Source organism: Canis lupus, chromosome 17 (assembly GCF_011100685.1).
Source record: "Canis lupus familiaris isolate Mischka breed German Shepherd chromosome 17, alternate assembly UU_Cfam_GSD_1.0, whole genome shotgun sequence".
In the NCBI taxonomy this organism is placed as follows: Eukaryota; Metazoa; Chordata; class Mammalia; order Carnivora; family Canidae; genus Canis; species Canis lupus.
The window spans coordinates 64,938,235-64,952,630 of NC_049238.1; positions in this window are offsets into that span (position 1 = coordinate 64,938,235).

Below are 14,396 nucleotides of genomic sequence, written 5' to 3' on the forward strand. Positions count from 1 at the left end.
TATGGTACTGTAATGTACAAAGAAGTGGACCCATGCAATTCCAACACCTGTTGTTCAAGGAACAACTGTATTCTTATCTTTACATCTCCCACTTATTAAGCCGCGATCCTTAGAAAGCCATCAGCAGTTGTCCCTAAGACTAATGACCTCTTTTTTTCTCTCTCCTACTCCTAGTCTGCATAGCAGGAATGCTGCCCTTGTCTTCTGTATTAGTGGGAAAAGATCTCTGAGGGCAATTTAGAAGACCCGGTATCTGTTTCCATGATTGCCCTTTCAAGCTGGGTCACCTTTCCTCACTCCATGGGGCCTTTGTTCTTTTATGTATGCTTGAATAGTAGATGGTCATCAAAGATTCTCACACAGTATAATCTAGTTGAAAAATTGTGCGTTTGCCACTCTGTATGAAGAGGTAAAACATGGATGTGCAGTCACATATGACTTTGGATTCCTGGAGTGGCCCTTGCTGTAGGATTTGTTTTGCTAGAGCTCGTGTTCATCTCTAAGTGTCTGCTGTATTGAGGACTGTGGGGAGTAAATGAAACCATATGTGGAAATTTCCGAGAGTGTCTACCTGGGAGGAAGTACATATGATCCCGGGTGGGGCCGTGGGACTGGTGAGGTGGTGGGGGTCTTGACAGCAGTCAGACTTGGTGCATTGAGGTTTCCTCTGCAGCAACGAGCAAAGCAGAACAACAGAGGTGCCACGGTCCCCAGTAGCCCCACTGTCCTATGTCTTCAGCATATCCCTAAATGTTACTGGGCACCTACTTGGACAGTAATCATCCCAAATAGGTGGTCCTGAGCAAGCAGCTGTAGGGGTGCTCTGCAATCTTAGCATGATTAGCCTGTTTTCCTGGGGTCATGGGTGCTATTTTCCAAAGAGAATACAAAAGTGGAACCTGCTGTTTGTACCCATAAGCCGTGACATATTGAAATTGCTTTGTATGACATTGAGTTCCCTTTAGTGCCTTTCACGTAAGCTAACTGTCAAAACCTATTTTATTTTTACTGTTCTTGGCCTATTTCTTTAATGAATAAGTAATTTTTTGTCCCTAAAGAGGCTTATCGTGAAAGAGGGAAAGCTTTTAGGCATCAACTCTTATGTTAAAATTAATGGAAAAAAGAGAGCCACATTCATGAAAGTATCTTAAAGCTATAGAATATACAGTGAGAAATAATTTACAGAGAGACGAAACTAGTGGCTTAATTAGGTTTAGATACATGAAATTGCTGACTTTGTTTTTCCTATAAAAACCAGTTTTATTTAGTTCAAGGTAGTATTTTCCATAGATACCCTGATTCATGCTTTATTCAATTTTGAATACCTGTTGATGGTAGTACTCAGCTACACTCGTGGCTGTTTTGTTTAAAGTAATGTCAGATGTCGAAAATAATCATCTTCTTGGTGGACCCTTTTATTTTACAAAGAGTGATGCCGTTTTATTTATTTATTTATTTATTTATTTATTTATTTATTTATTTATTTTCATCCCGAGTTGTAGAATGTAGCTTATGGTGTTTATTCTCGTAGATTTTTCTTTTTCCTTCTTTTTTTTTTTTTTCTCGCAGATTTTTCTACTGAAGCAACTGAGAAGCTACATCTCTGCTGTCCTAATGTCTTGTCTGGTAGCCCCTTTTCTGTCTTGTAAGTGTTATCTATATTTTGTACAAAAACTCATGTGGTTACCTTATGCATAGTATGTCTTCACCATAGTTCATGGCTGAATTTAGAATACTTAGAGACATCGAGGTCAGTTAGGATCTTTCTTTTAATTATTCAGAAAATGGATGATGAAATCATTAAGTAAGGGAAGAAGGATGGATGGGTAGAGGAGGAGAGACCCAGGGGATGTGGAGCTGAGACTTTCTCACTGTTGCCATGAGTGTGACGTGGCATGGTGAGGGTTGACTTTAGATTTGTGATTTGGATGCATCGTTAGAAAGTGGTGTTTTATTAACCAAGATAGAGAACACAGAAGAAAGAGGAAGTTACAGGGATTACGGATTACAGTGTGGGATAGAAGATGACGCTTTCAGTGTTTGTGCTGGATTTACAATGACCGCCGTGTATTCAGATTGAAGATACATAGCAGGCAGCTGAAAACCAGAGTTGCAAACTTGAAAGATGGGTTTGTCTGTTTGTATGTCATTTTTACGTGGTGTGGATTCACCATATAGAGGAACGATATTAAAAAATGAGAAGAGCATTTTTTTTCTCTTTGATACTCATTTTGAAGGAACATGAATGTGTTTGGTCAGGGTTTAAGCTGTCATAGGAGGTGTGTGTGTGCGTGTGTGTGTGTGTGTGTGTGTGTGTACAAGGCATACCCATTCTTGTTGATCGTTTTGGTTACTCATTAGTTAAATGCAAGATCATATGATACTCTGAAGTTTTCATATTTATAATATAGGACATCCTCTCTGAGGTTTTAAATTACTAAATCAGATGAGGACCCTTGGAAGTTTATTGGAAGTATATAATATTCCCAATAGGATAGGTAGCGATAAAATCCTAATGAGTTGTCACTGTTTTAAGATCTGTGAAGTTCCCTAATTGGTATTCATACAGGTATTGTTAATGGAAATAACCTCTTGCACTCTAAAATGTTGTGAAAGAAATATTACTACCCTCCTTCTGCCTTTATCTGGAATATTCTGCCTTTTTAGGTATTTGTATATTATGTCTATTGCCCCTAAAAGCATAGATATATTATGATTTATTACCTCTTCCTGCTTGTAAGATATGGTTTTTCCATATTTTAACATTTTTGAAATTGTGATGTGTTTAGAGTCACCTGGGACATTAATTTGAGTTTTTTCACCTTTGGAAAAGATATTAGTAAATTAATTATGTATCTCAAAATCAATACTCAGAATCAGAATCAAGTAAATTCTACACACTAAATTATCATAATGCACTACCCCAGGCATTTACTATTGTCATGGGGCATTTTCATTAGTTTTTCCAATTTTGGCTCCTTAGTTATTTTGTAGTACTGAGTTTAGTGTTCAACCCCTGGCTAGAAACACTGATCTTTCTGATCTTCAGGCAATAGATTAACACTGAGAATTTTTTTTAATTTTTATTTATTTATGATAGTCACACACACACAGAGAGGCAGAGACATAGGCAGAGGGAGAAGCAGGCTCCATGCGCCGGGAGCCCAATGTGGGATTCGATCCCGGGTCTCCAGGATCGCGCCCTGGGCCAAAGGCAGGCGCCAAACCGCTGCACCACCCAGGGATCCCCAACACTGAGAATTTTTTAATGAACTCATGATTCCTCCAACAATCTTTGTCTATCTGTCACCTACTTAGGGAAATGATCCCTCAATTGTTATGTGCTGACTTCCCTTCTGAAGCTGGGAATGTCTGTTCATCTTTGTATTTCCTGAGCGAACCTCGTGAAGTGGCACATGCTAGATGTGAGCATGGAAATGGGCTGGTAGCTTGACTCACAAATTTGACCTGACCTATGGTCCAGTACCTGCTTTTCTTTTTGAGAGTCCAAGATCCTATGGACTCACTGAACCTTCACCCCTGTAGTGGACAGTGCTGGAAGGGATATCCAGAAAAATTCACTTCTTTTATTTATTATGTTTTTAAGATTGTTGAATTAAGACACTAATTAGAGAATATTTGGAAATTAAAGAAAATCTTTAAAATTCTAGCATAATCTTACTGCACAGCAGTTGTAACGGTGAATATTTAATTGTATATGTATTTATTAGATAATTTTGTCTACATTTACATATAACATAAAATTGAAAAGTCATTTTTTTCCAAATTATTCTAAAATGTTTCTTTAGTTCTCTTTAACTAAAACACCACACATTAATATATTCTTTCTTATAGAAGTCTAATTTCACTTGTCTTTTTTTTTGGTCTGAATAATAGGTTTATTTATATTTATATTTTTATTTTTATTTTTAAAGATTTATTTATTTATTCATGAGAGATGAGAGAGAGAGAAAGAGAGAGAGGGGGGGGGGCCAGAAGGAGATATCAATGAGTGTACATTTTCATGAGTATGTTGCACAAAATAAAACTACTATTTCTTTCAAAGAAATACAGCAGTGGGAATTATTATGAGTATTTGTTGAAATATTGAATTCTGTCTCAGTGGATGTATGTGAGTGTGACTTTTCCTAATTTAAGAATGTACATTCAAGTTATTGCTGTCCCTTTTTTACTTCTTGACTGAATAAAAAATGTTGATTTTCTTACTACAGAGTGTCAAATAAATAGGAGGATGAAGTTTTCTCTTTGGAGGGAATTCCAGTTTTACTTTGTACCTACTCCTTTTAATCTGAAAATTGAAACAAAGTTGTGTTCCGAATCCCCATTATTGTAATCGGGACTAGTTAGAGTATACTGTACTTGAGGCTATTAGGTCTACAAATGCCATCCTATAATTACATTATAATTATTATAATATTAGTAGTAGTAGTAGTAGTAGTATGGCTTTGGAATTTTTAAATGCTAGGTTTCTCCTTTTGAAAGCAGATGTGGATGTCGTAAAGGACTGGCCGGATTTGTTTATTGAAGAGGTACAGTTTTTTTTTTTTTTAATTTCAGGTTTCAGATTCAAGTAGAATTTTGAGGAAAAGTATAATATGTGGAATTGATCTTTTTATTCTTCTGGTGTTATTGGTGTTTCAATATAAATTACAGCTGAATTGCTGTTACAGTTTTTCTTTTTTTAATAATAAATTTATTTTCATTGGTGTTCAATTTGCCAACATACAGAATAACACCCAGTGCTCATCCCGTCAAGTGCCCCCCTCAGTGACCGTCACCCATTTACCCCCCACCCTCCACCCTACTCCTTTTCCACTACCTGCTAGTTCGTTTACCAGAGTTAGGAGACTTTCATGTTCTGTCTCCTTTTCTGGTATTTCCTACTCATTTCTTCTCCCTTCCCTTCTATTCCCTTTCACTATTATTTATATTCCCCAAATGAATGATGTTTGTCCTTCACGATTGACTTATTTCACTCAGCATAATACCCTCCAGTTCCATTCACATCGAAGCAAATGGTGGGTATTTGTCAGTTCTAATGGCTGAGTAATATTCCATTGTATACACAGATCACATCTTCTTTATCCATTCATCTTTCGATGGACACCGAGGCTCCTTCCACAGTTTGGCTACTGTGGACATTGCTGCTAGAAACATTGGGGTGCAGGTGTCCCGGCGTTTCATTGCATCTGTATCTTTGGGGTAAATCCCCAGCAGTGCAACTGCTGGGTCGGAGGGCAGATCTATTTTTAACTCTTTGAGGAACCTCCACACAGTTTTCCAGAGTGGCTGCACCAGTTCACATTCCCACCAACAGTGTAAGAGGGTTCCCTTTTCTCCGCATCCTCTCCAACATTTGTGGTTTCCTGCCTTGTTAATTTTCCCCATTCTCACTGGTGTGAGGTGGTATCTCATTGTGGTTTGGATTTGTATTTCCCTGATGGCAAGTGATGCAGAGCATTTTCTCATGTGCTTGTTGGCCATGTCTATGTCTTCCTCTGTGAGATTTCTGTTCATGTCTTTTACCCATTTCATGATTGGATTGTTTGTTTCTTTGGTGTTGAGTTTAATAAGTTCTTTATAGATCTTGGAAAATAGCCCTTTATCTGATATGTGATTTGCAAGTATCATCTCCCATTCTGTAGGATGTCTTTTAGTCTTGTTGACTGTATCCTTTGCTGTGCAAAAGCTTCTTATCTTGATGAAGTCCCAATAGTTCATTATTGCTTTTGTTTCTTTTGCCTTCATGGATGTGTCTTGCAAGAAGTTACTGTGGCCAAGTTCAAAAAGGGTGTTGCCTGAGGTCTACTCTAGGATTTTGATGGAATCTTGTCTCACATTTAGATCTTTCATCCATTTTGAGTTTATTTTTGTGTATGGTGCAAGAGAGTGGTCTACTTTCATTCTTCTGCATGTGGATGTACAATTTTCCCAGCACCATTTATTGAAGAGACTGTCTTTCTTCCAGTGGATAGTCTTTCCTCCATTATCGAATATTAGTTGACCATAAAGTTGAGGGTCCACTTGTGGATTATCTATTCTGCTCCATTGATCTACATGTCTGCTTTTTTTCAGTATCACACTGTCTTGATGACCACAGCTTTGTAGTACAACCTGAAATCTGTCATTGTGATGCCCCTGGTATGGTTTTATTTTTTAAAATTCCCCTGGCTATTCGGGGTCTTTTCTGATTCCACACAAATCTTAAAATAATTTGTTCCAACTCTCTGAAGAAAGTCCATGGTATTTTGACAGGGATTGCATTAAATGTGTAAATTGCCCTGGGTAACATTGACATTTTCACAGTATTAGTTCTTCCAATCCACGAGCATGGAATATTTTTCCATCTCTTTGTGTCTTCCTCGATATCTTTCAGAAGTCTTCTATAGTTTTTAAGGTATAGATCCTTTACCTCTCTGGTTAGGTTTATTCCTAGGTATCTTATGCTTTTGGGTGCAATTGTAAATGGGATTGACTCCTTAATTTCTCTTTCTTAAGTCTCACTGTTAGTGTATAGAAATGACACTGACTTCTGGGCATTGATTTTGTATCCTACCACACTGCCAAATTGCTGTATGAGTTCTAGCAATCTTGGGGTAGCGGCTTTTGGGTTTTCTATGTAGAGTATCACGTCATCGGCGAAGAGGGAGAGTTTGACTTCTTCTTTGCCAATTTGAATGCCTTTAATGTCTTTTTGTTATCTGATTGCTGAGGCTAGGGCTTCCAGTACTATGTTGAATAGCAGTGGTATGAGTGGACATCCCTGTCTTGTTCCTGGTCTTGGGGAAAGGCTCCCAGTGCTTCCCGATTGAGAATGATATTTGCTGTGGGCTTTTCGTAGATGGCTTTGAAGATGTTGAGGAATGTTCCCTCTATCCCTACACTCTGAAGAGTTTTGATCAGGAATGGATGCTGTATTTTGTCAAATGCTTTCTCTGCATCTAATGAGAGGATCATATGGTTCTTGGTTTTTATCTTGCTGATATGATGAATCACGTTGATTGTTTTATGACTGTTGAACCAGCCTTGTGTCCCGGGGATAAATCCTACTTGGTCATGTTGAATAATTTTCTTAATGTACTGTTGGATCCTATTGGCTAGTATCTCGTTGAGAGTTTTTGCATCCATGTTCATCAGGGATATTAGTCTGTAATTCTCCTTTTTGGTGGGGCCTTTGGTTTTGGAATTAAGGTGACGCTGGCCTCATAGAACGAATTTGGAAATACTCCATCTCTTTCTATTTTTCCAAACAGCTTTAGTAGAATAGGTATGGTTTCTTCCTTAAACGTTTGATAGAATTCCCCTGGGAAGCCATCTGGCCCTGGACTTTTGTGTCTTGGCAAGTTTTTAATGACTGCTTCGATTTCCTCCCTGGTTATTGGCCTGTTCAGGTTTTCTATTTCTTCCTGTTCCAGTTTTGGTAGTTTGTGGCTTTCCAGGAATGCAGTCCATTTCTTCTAGATTGCCTAATTTATTGGCATATAGCTGCTCATAATATGTTTTTAAAATCGTTTGTATTTCCTTGGTGTTGGTAGTGATCCCTCCTTTCTCATTCATGATTTTATTAATTTGAGTCTTCTCTCTCTTCTTTTTTTTTCTTTTTTTAAATTTTTTTAATTTTTTTTATTTATTTATGATAGTCACACAGAGAGAGAGAGAGAGAGAGAGGGAGGCAGAGACACAGGCAGAGGGAGAAGCAGGCTCCATGCACCGGGAGCCCGATGTGGGATTCGATCCCGGGTCTCCAGGATCGCGCCCTGGGCCAAAGACAGGCGCTAAACCGCTGTGCCACCCAGGGATCCCTCTCTCTTCTTTTTAATAAGGCTGGCTAATGGTTTATCTATCTTATTAATTCTTTCAAAGAACCAACTCCTGGTTCTTTTTATCTGTTCCACAGTTCTTCTGGGTCGATTTCGTTGAGTTCTGCTCGAATCTTTATTAACTCTCTTCTTCTGCTGGGTGTAGGATCTATTTGCTGTTTTTTCTCTAGCTCCTTTATGTGTAAGGTTAGCTTTTGTATTTGAGTTCTTTCCAGTTTTTGAATGGATGCTTGTATTGCGATGTATTTCCCCCTTAGGACTGCTTTTGCTGCATCCCAAAGATTTTGAACGGTTGTATCTTCATTCTCATTAGTTTCCATGAATCTTTTTAATTCTTCCTTAATTTCACCCTCGTCGTTAGGACTTCTAGTTTGGATTGCATCTCATTCAATTGATTTTTAATTTCTGCCTGATTGAATCTAAATTCTGCAGTCATGAAGTCTCTTGAGTCCTTTATGCTTTTTTCTAGATCCACCAGTAGCTGTGCTTCTGAATTGGCTTTCTGACATTGAATTGTAATCCAGATTTTGTAACTCTGTGGGAGAGAGGACTGTTTCTCATTCCTTCTTTTGAGGTGAGGTTTTCCTTCTAGTCATTTTGCTCAGTGCAGAGTGGCCCAAAACAAGTTGTATTGGGAAAAGAAGAAAAAGAGAGGAGAGAAAGAAGGAAAGAAAAGAGAAAAAGAAAAAAAATTAAAAACCTCCTAGAACCATTGAGTGAGTTCAGCAAGGTTACAATATGTGGTAGTCTATTCAGGCTGCTAACAGAATTGTTATAGACTGAGCTGCTTATAAACAAACAGAAATGTATTTCACATGGTTCTAGAAACTAAGAAGTCCAAGATTAAAGCACCAGCATCTTTATTGTCTGGTGTAGATCCACTTCCCGGTTCACAGATAACCATCTCTTCGTGTGTTCTTGCATGGCAGAAGGGGTAACAGAGCATTTTGGGGGTCTCTGTTATAAGGACACTACTGCTAATCAACCTCCAAAGGGCCCCCTCCAAATACCACATCTCTCGATGGGGGTGGTAGAAACTGTCTATATTACAGTAGAATATCAATATAAAAATATCTATTTGATTTCTGTAGACAAGCAATGAACACATAAACACCCAAATTTAAAAAAAAAAACAGAAACATTTATGATCAATTAAAAATACTGAGAAGTAAATCTAACAAAACACATACAGGATCTGTATGCTAAAAAACTACAAAATAGGAGGAGGAGCAAGAAGGCGGAAGAGTAGGGTCCCCAAGTCACCTGTCCTCACCAAATTACCCAGATAACCTTCAAATCATCCTGAAAATCTACAAATTCGGCCTGAGATTTAAAGAGAAAACAGCTGGAATGCCACAGTGAGAAGAGTTCACGCTTCTTTTTTTTTAACTTTTTTTTTTAATTTTTATTTATTTATGATAGTCACACACAGAGAGAGAGGCAGAGACACAGGCAGAGGGAGAAGCAGGCTCCATGCACCGGGAGCCCGATGTGGGATTCGATCCCAGGTCTCCAGGATCGCGCCCCGGGCCAAAGGCAGGCGCTAAACCGCTGCGCCACCCAGGGATCCCGAGTTCAGGCTTCTATCAAGGTAGGAAGACGCAGGACGCTCCGGCCCCGAGCTGAGCAGATCAGGGGCCCCGCCCCGGAGCCTCCAGGCCCTGCAGACGGAGAGCTCCATAGGGTGAACGAGGTGGAAAAAGAAAAAAGAAAAAGAAAGAAAGGTGAAAAAAAAAAGGGGGGGGGTTTATTTGTTGCGATTTTCTATATAGAAAATCATGTCTGAAAAAGCAGTTTTATTTATAAAGCTTTTTTTCTGATATGAATGCATTTTATTTTCTTGCATAATTGTACAGTTATGTTTCTTGAGCTTCTAGCACTCTGTTGAATACCACTTATTGGTGTGGATTTTTTTTTTTTTTGGAGAGAGAATGCATATGAACAGTGATGGGAGGGGCAGAGAGAGAGAGAGAATCTCAAGCAGACTCCCCGCTGAGAGGCGCCAGATTCAGGACTGGATCTCACAACCCTGAGATCATGACCTGAGCTGAAATCAAGAGTTAGGCGCTCAACCTACTGAGCCACCCAGGAGCTCCTGGTGTGGACATTTTTCCTTTCTTCTCCTTTCTTAGTAGCATTTAGTTGTTTGAACATTAAACATAGCATTACATATAGTTTTTGTAGAAGTTTTTTATAAAGGTGACAAAATCTTTCCTCTATTCTTATTTTTCTGAGTGTTTTTATTATGAATGGATATTTATCAAATATTTTTTGGTATCGATATGATAAATTAATTGTCTTGGCAGGCTAATATAGGATTATATTGATTGATTTTTAAACATTGAGCTACCCGTGCATTCCTGGAATAGTTCTTTTTATATGTAGTTGCATTCTATTTGCATATATTTGTTAGAGATTTTGGCATTTGTATTCATGAGGGATATTGATCTGTCGATTTATTTGGATTTTACTGTTTTTATTTGGGCATTAGGGTAATATAACTTCATTAAATGAATTTTTTCCTTCTATATTTTGGTAAGGGAATTATTTGGAAATTTGTACTTTTTTTAAAGAATGTATTTATTCATGAGAGACAAAGAGAGGCAGAGACACAAGCAGAGGGAGAAGCAGGCTCTATGCAGGGATCGCGATTTGGGACTCGATCCCAGGTCTCGAGGATCAGGTCCTGGGCTGAAGGTGGCGCTAAACCGCTGAGCCACCCGGGCTGCCGGGTATTAATTCTTTTAAAAATATTTTGTAGAATTCTGTGGTGCAAACAGCCTGAAGATACCTATTTTAGGAGTTTTTAACTAGGAATGCAATTTCTTTACAACTAAAATACTCAAATTTTCTATTTTCTTTTGTATTAGTTTATTTTACTATTATTGTTTTTTAAGACTTTATTTATTCATGAGAGACACAGAGAGGCAGAGACATAGGAAGAGGGAGAAGCAGGTTCCCTGTGTGGAGCCTGGTGTAGGACTTGATTCCCGGTCCGCAGTACCACACTGTGAGCCGAAGGCAGATGCTCAACCACTGAGCCACCCAGGCATCCCGTTAATTTTTTTTTTAAGGAATTAGTCCATTTTATCAAAGTTGTCAATCTTTTGTGTGTAAAATGTTTGTAGTATTACCTTATTAACCTTCTGATGTCTACAGGGTCTATAACGGAGTCCCTTGTTTTGTTACTGATATTGGCCATTTGTATCTTCATTTTTTGCTCGATCTTGATGAAGATTTGTCACTTTTATTGATCATTTTAAACAAACAGCTATTTGTAACGTTTATTTTTTTGAGTTGTTTTACTGTTTTCAATTCATTGACATGTGCTCTTTATTATTTCTTCTCTTTTGGTTACTTTGTTTTTTGATTTTGTTTTTTGTTTTTCTAGGTCCTTGAGATAAGGTACTTTGCTCTTTTCTGATATATGCATTTCCTGCTGTAATTTTGAGTCTAGCATTGCTTTAGTTGTCTTGGACTACATATGATACATTGTATTTTTGTTTTCATGAGTTCAGTGTACTCTTTTGATTTTCCTACAACTTCCACTTGACCAATGAATTATTTAGAAGTTTGTTGTTTCACTTCTAAGGATTTGGAAATTTTCTTGTTATCTTTTTTTTTTTTAAGATTTTATTCATATGAGGGAGAGAGTGTGTGTGTTGAGTGAGAGAGCACACGCAGGGGGAGCATCAGAGAAAGAGGGAGAAGCAGACTCCCCACTGAGTAGGAAGCCCAGTGCAGGGCTTGGTCCCAGGACCCTGAGATCATGATAGGAGCTTAAGGCTGATGCTTACCTGACTAAGCCACCCTAGCTAGAACCCCTCCTTCTCTTTTTCCAGTCGCTGATTTTTGGTGGTAGTTGGTGCACACATGATGCATGATGTCAAATTTCTCCAAGTTGATGAGGTTTGTTTTATAGCCCAGTGTATACTCTATCTTGGTATAGGTTCTGTGGGTCCTGGAAAGGAATGCATATTTTGATGTTGATTGGTAGAATATTTTGTAAATGTTGATTAGATCCTATTGATGAATGATGTTTCTAGTTGTTCTGTATCCTTCTTACACACCTGTGTAGTTATTTTACGAGTTGTGGAAAGAGGGGTTTTGGAGTCTCCAACTATAGTTGTTAATTTGTGTATTTCTCCTTTTAATCCTATCAAATTTTGTTTCACGTAGTTTTCTTTTTTCTCTTTTTTAATGTAGTCTTCATCTATGTTTGTTACATACACATGAAGAGTTGTTAGTCTTCTTGGTGGATTGGCTCTTTTACCATTATTTGATATTCTTCTTTGTCCCTGGTAATTTTTATTTCAATTATTGTGTTTTCACTTCCAAAATTTCATTTTATCTTTATAGTTGCTGTATGTCTGCTGGTACTCCCCTACCCCCTCCCCCCCCCCCCGTATTTTCAAGCATTTTATCAACTGGTCATTCAAGAATTATTAGGATATCTGCTTTAGATTCTTTCTCAGATAATTCTAATATGTCTGTTTTTTTTGTTTTTTTGTTTTTTTTGTTTTGTTTTTGTCGTTGTTGTTTTGTTTTGGGATCTGTTGGTTGTCTTTTATCATTCAGTTTGAGACCTTCCTGGTTCTTGGTATGACTAATGGACTTTTTATGAGACAAGGGTTCTCACTCACCCTATTGTGACAGTGGAGTGCCCTCCTTACTGCTAGGCAGGGATTGCAATTCTGTCCCCCCTACTAGGCCTCCACTAATACATCCATGGCTGGGAAGTATAGGAATGCCAGTTTCTTGCTCCCCAGGTGGCTTCTACTGACTCTATGAGCTGAAGGGGTTGTCATGGTTACTGATGAAAATTCTTTTGAGTAGGCCTCCCTGACATTATGACACTACACTGTGACACTCTCACTGCCATCACAAAAGAAGGAAGGAGGAGGGCACCTTGTTACTACCAACTGGGGGTAGAAGTCCAGGTTCCACATGTGGTCTCCTCTGACAACAAGGGTGAAGGTGGGAGGCATCTACTCAGTTTTCTGTGTGACCTCTCTAGCAGGAGGTTGGGGATAATTTGTTAGCATCCAATAAGGATGGAAATCTAGGTTCCTCACTTAATTTTTGCAGATGCAAGTGGGGCAGAACAAAAGTTTTTCGGTGATGTTTGACTCTCTGTCTTAGTGGACTGCCATTGTCCTTGTCCTTTGGCTAGAGAAAGCAGACTTATTTTGGGGTGTTTAATTCTGTGCCCATTGGAGTTTCTCAGTTGCCAGTTCTTGGCTTCAAGTCTGGAATATATGCAGCAAGGAGAAAACTCACTGAATTGGGGCACCTGGGTGGCCCAGTTGGTTAAGTGTCTGCCCCTGGCTTGGGTCATGATCTCAGGGTCCTGGGATGGGGTCCGAATCTGGGCTCCTTGCTCAGCAGAGATTCTTCTTCTCCCTTTCCTTCTGCCCCCACTTGTTCTCTCTCTTGCTCCCTCACTCTCAAATAAATAAGTAAATAAATAAAATCTTAAAAAAGAAAATAAAGGAACCAACACTGAATTAGTTGGATGTCTTACTTTGGTCCCTGGGATCCACTGCCATTTTGACTTTTTCAGTTTCTCCAGCTTTCAAGGATTTTTTGTTTTCTTTATATGTAGTGTTTAGTATTTCGAGTTATGTTCAACCAGAGGAGCAGGGTTAAGTATATCTAGTCTGAACTTTTTTTATTTGTAAAATGTATTTAGTCTAACCTACTTGCTGGTTGCCTCTCAGGGAAATTCATGAAATGTTTGATTTTTTTTTTTTTGCATTCTTTGTTTTAAAATTTATTTTTTATTGGTGTTCCGTTTGCAAACATATAGAATAACGCCCAGTGCTCATCCCATCAAGTGCCCCCCTCAGTGCCTTGTCACCCACTCACACCCAACTCCGCCCACCTCCCCTTCCACCACCCCTAGTTCGTTTCCCAGAGTTAGGAGTTTCTGATGTTCTGTCTCCCTTTCTGATATTTCCCACTCATTTTTCTCCTTTTCCCTTTATTCCCTTTCACTATTATTTTTATTCCCCAAATGAATGAGACCATATAATGTTTGTTCTTCTCCAATTGACTTATTTCACTCAGCATAATACCCTCCAGTTCCATCCACATCGAAGCAAATGATGGGTATTTGTCGTTTCTAATGGCTGAGTAATATTCCATTGTATACGTAAACCACATCTTCTTTATCCATTCATAAAGATTCGATAAAGAAATTTTTTATTCTTAGACGAACATATACTGAAATGATAAAGGTGTTTACTAACATTACTTCGTTTATCGCTACTGGTGGTAAGGGTATACATACATACATTATATATGTGTGTGTGTATGTGTGTGTACACACACCCATATATTTCTGAAATTTATTTATTCTGAAGATGATCATAGTGGACACAAGAATATTCATTAAGGCTTCTGAAGCAATATAGGAAATTAATAAGCTGCAAACTCTTTCCTTGGTTGTTTTGTTGCTATAACTTCCTGGAAAATCATTGGGAAATAAATTTTACTAAGTAATTACACCATGATTTTTATGGGCAAGTTTTTATCTAAATGAGCAATAATAGA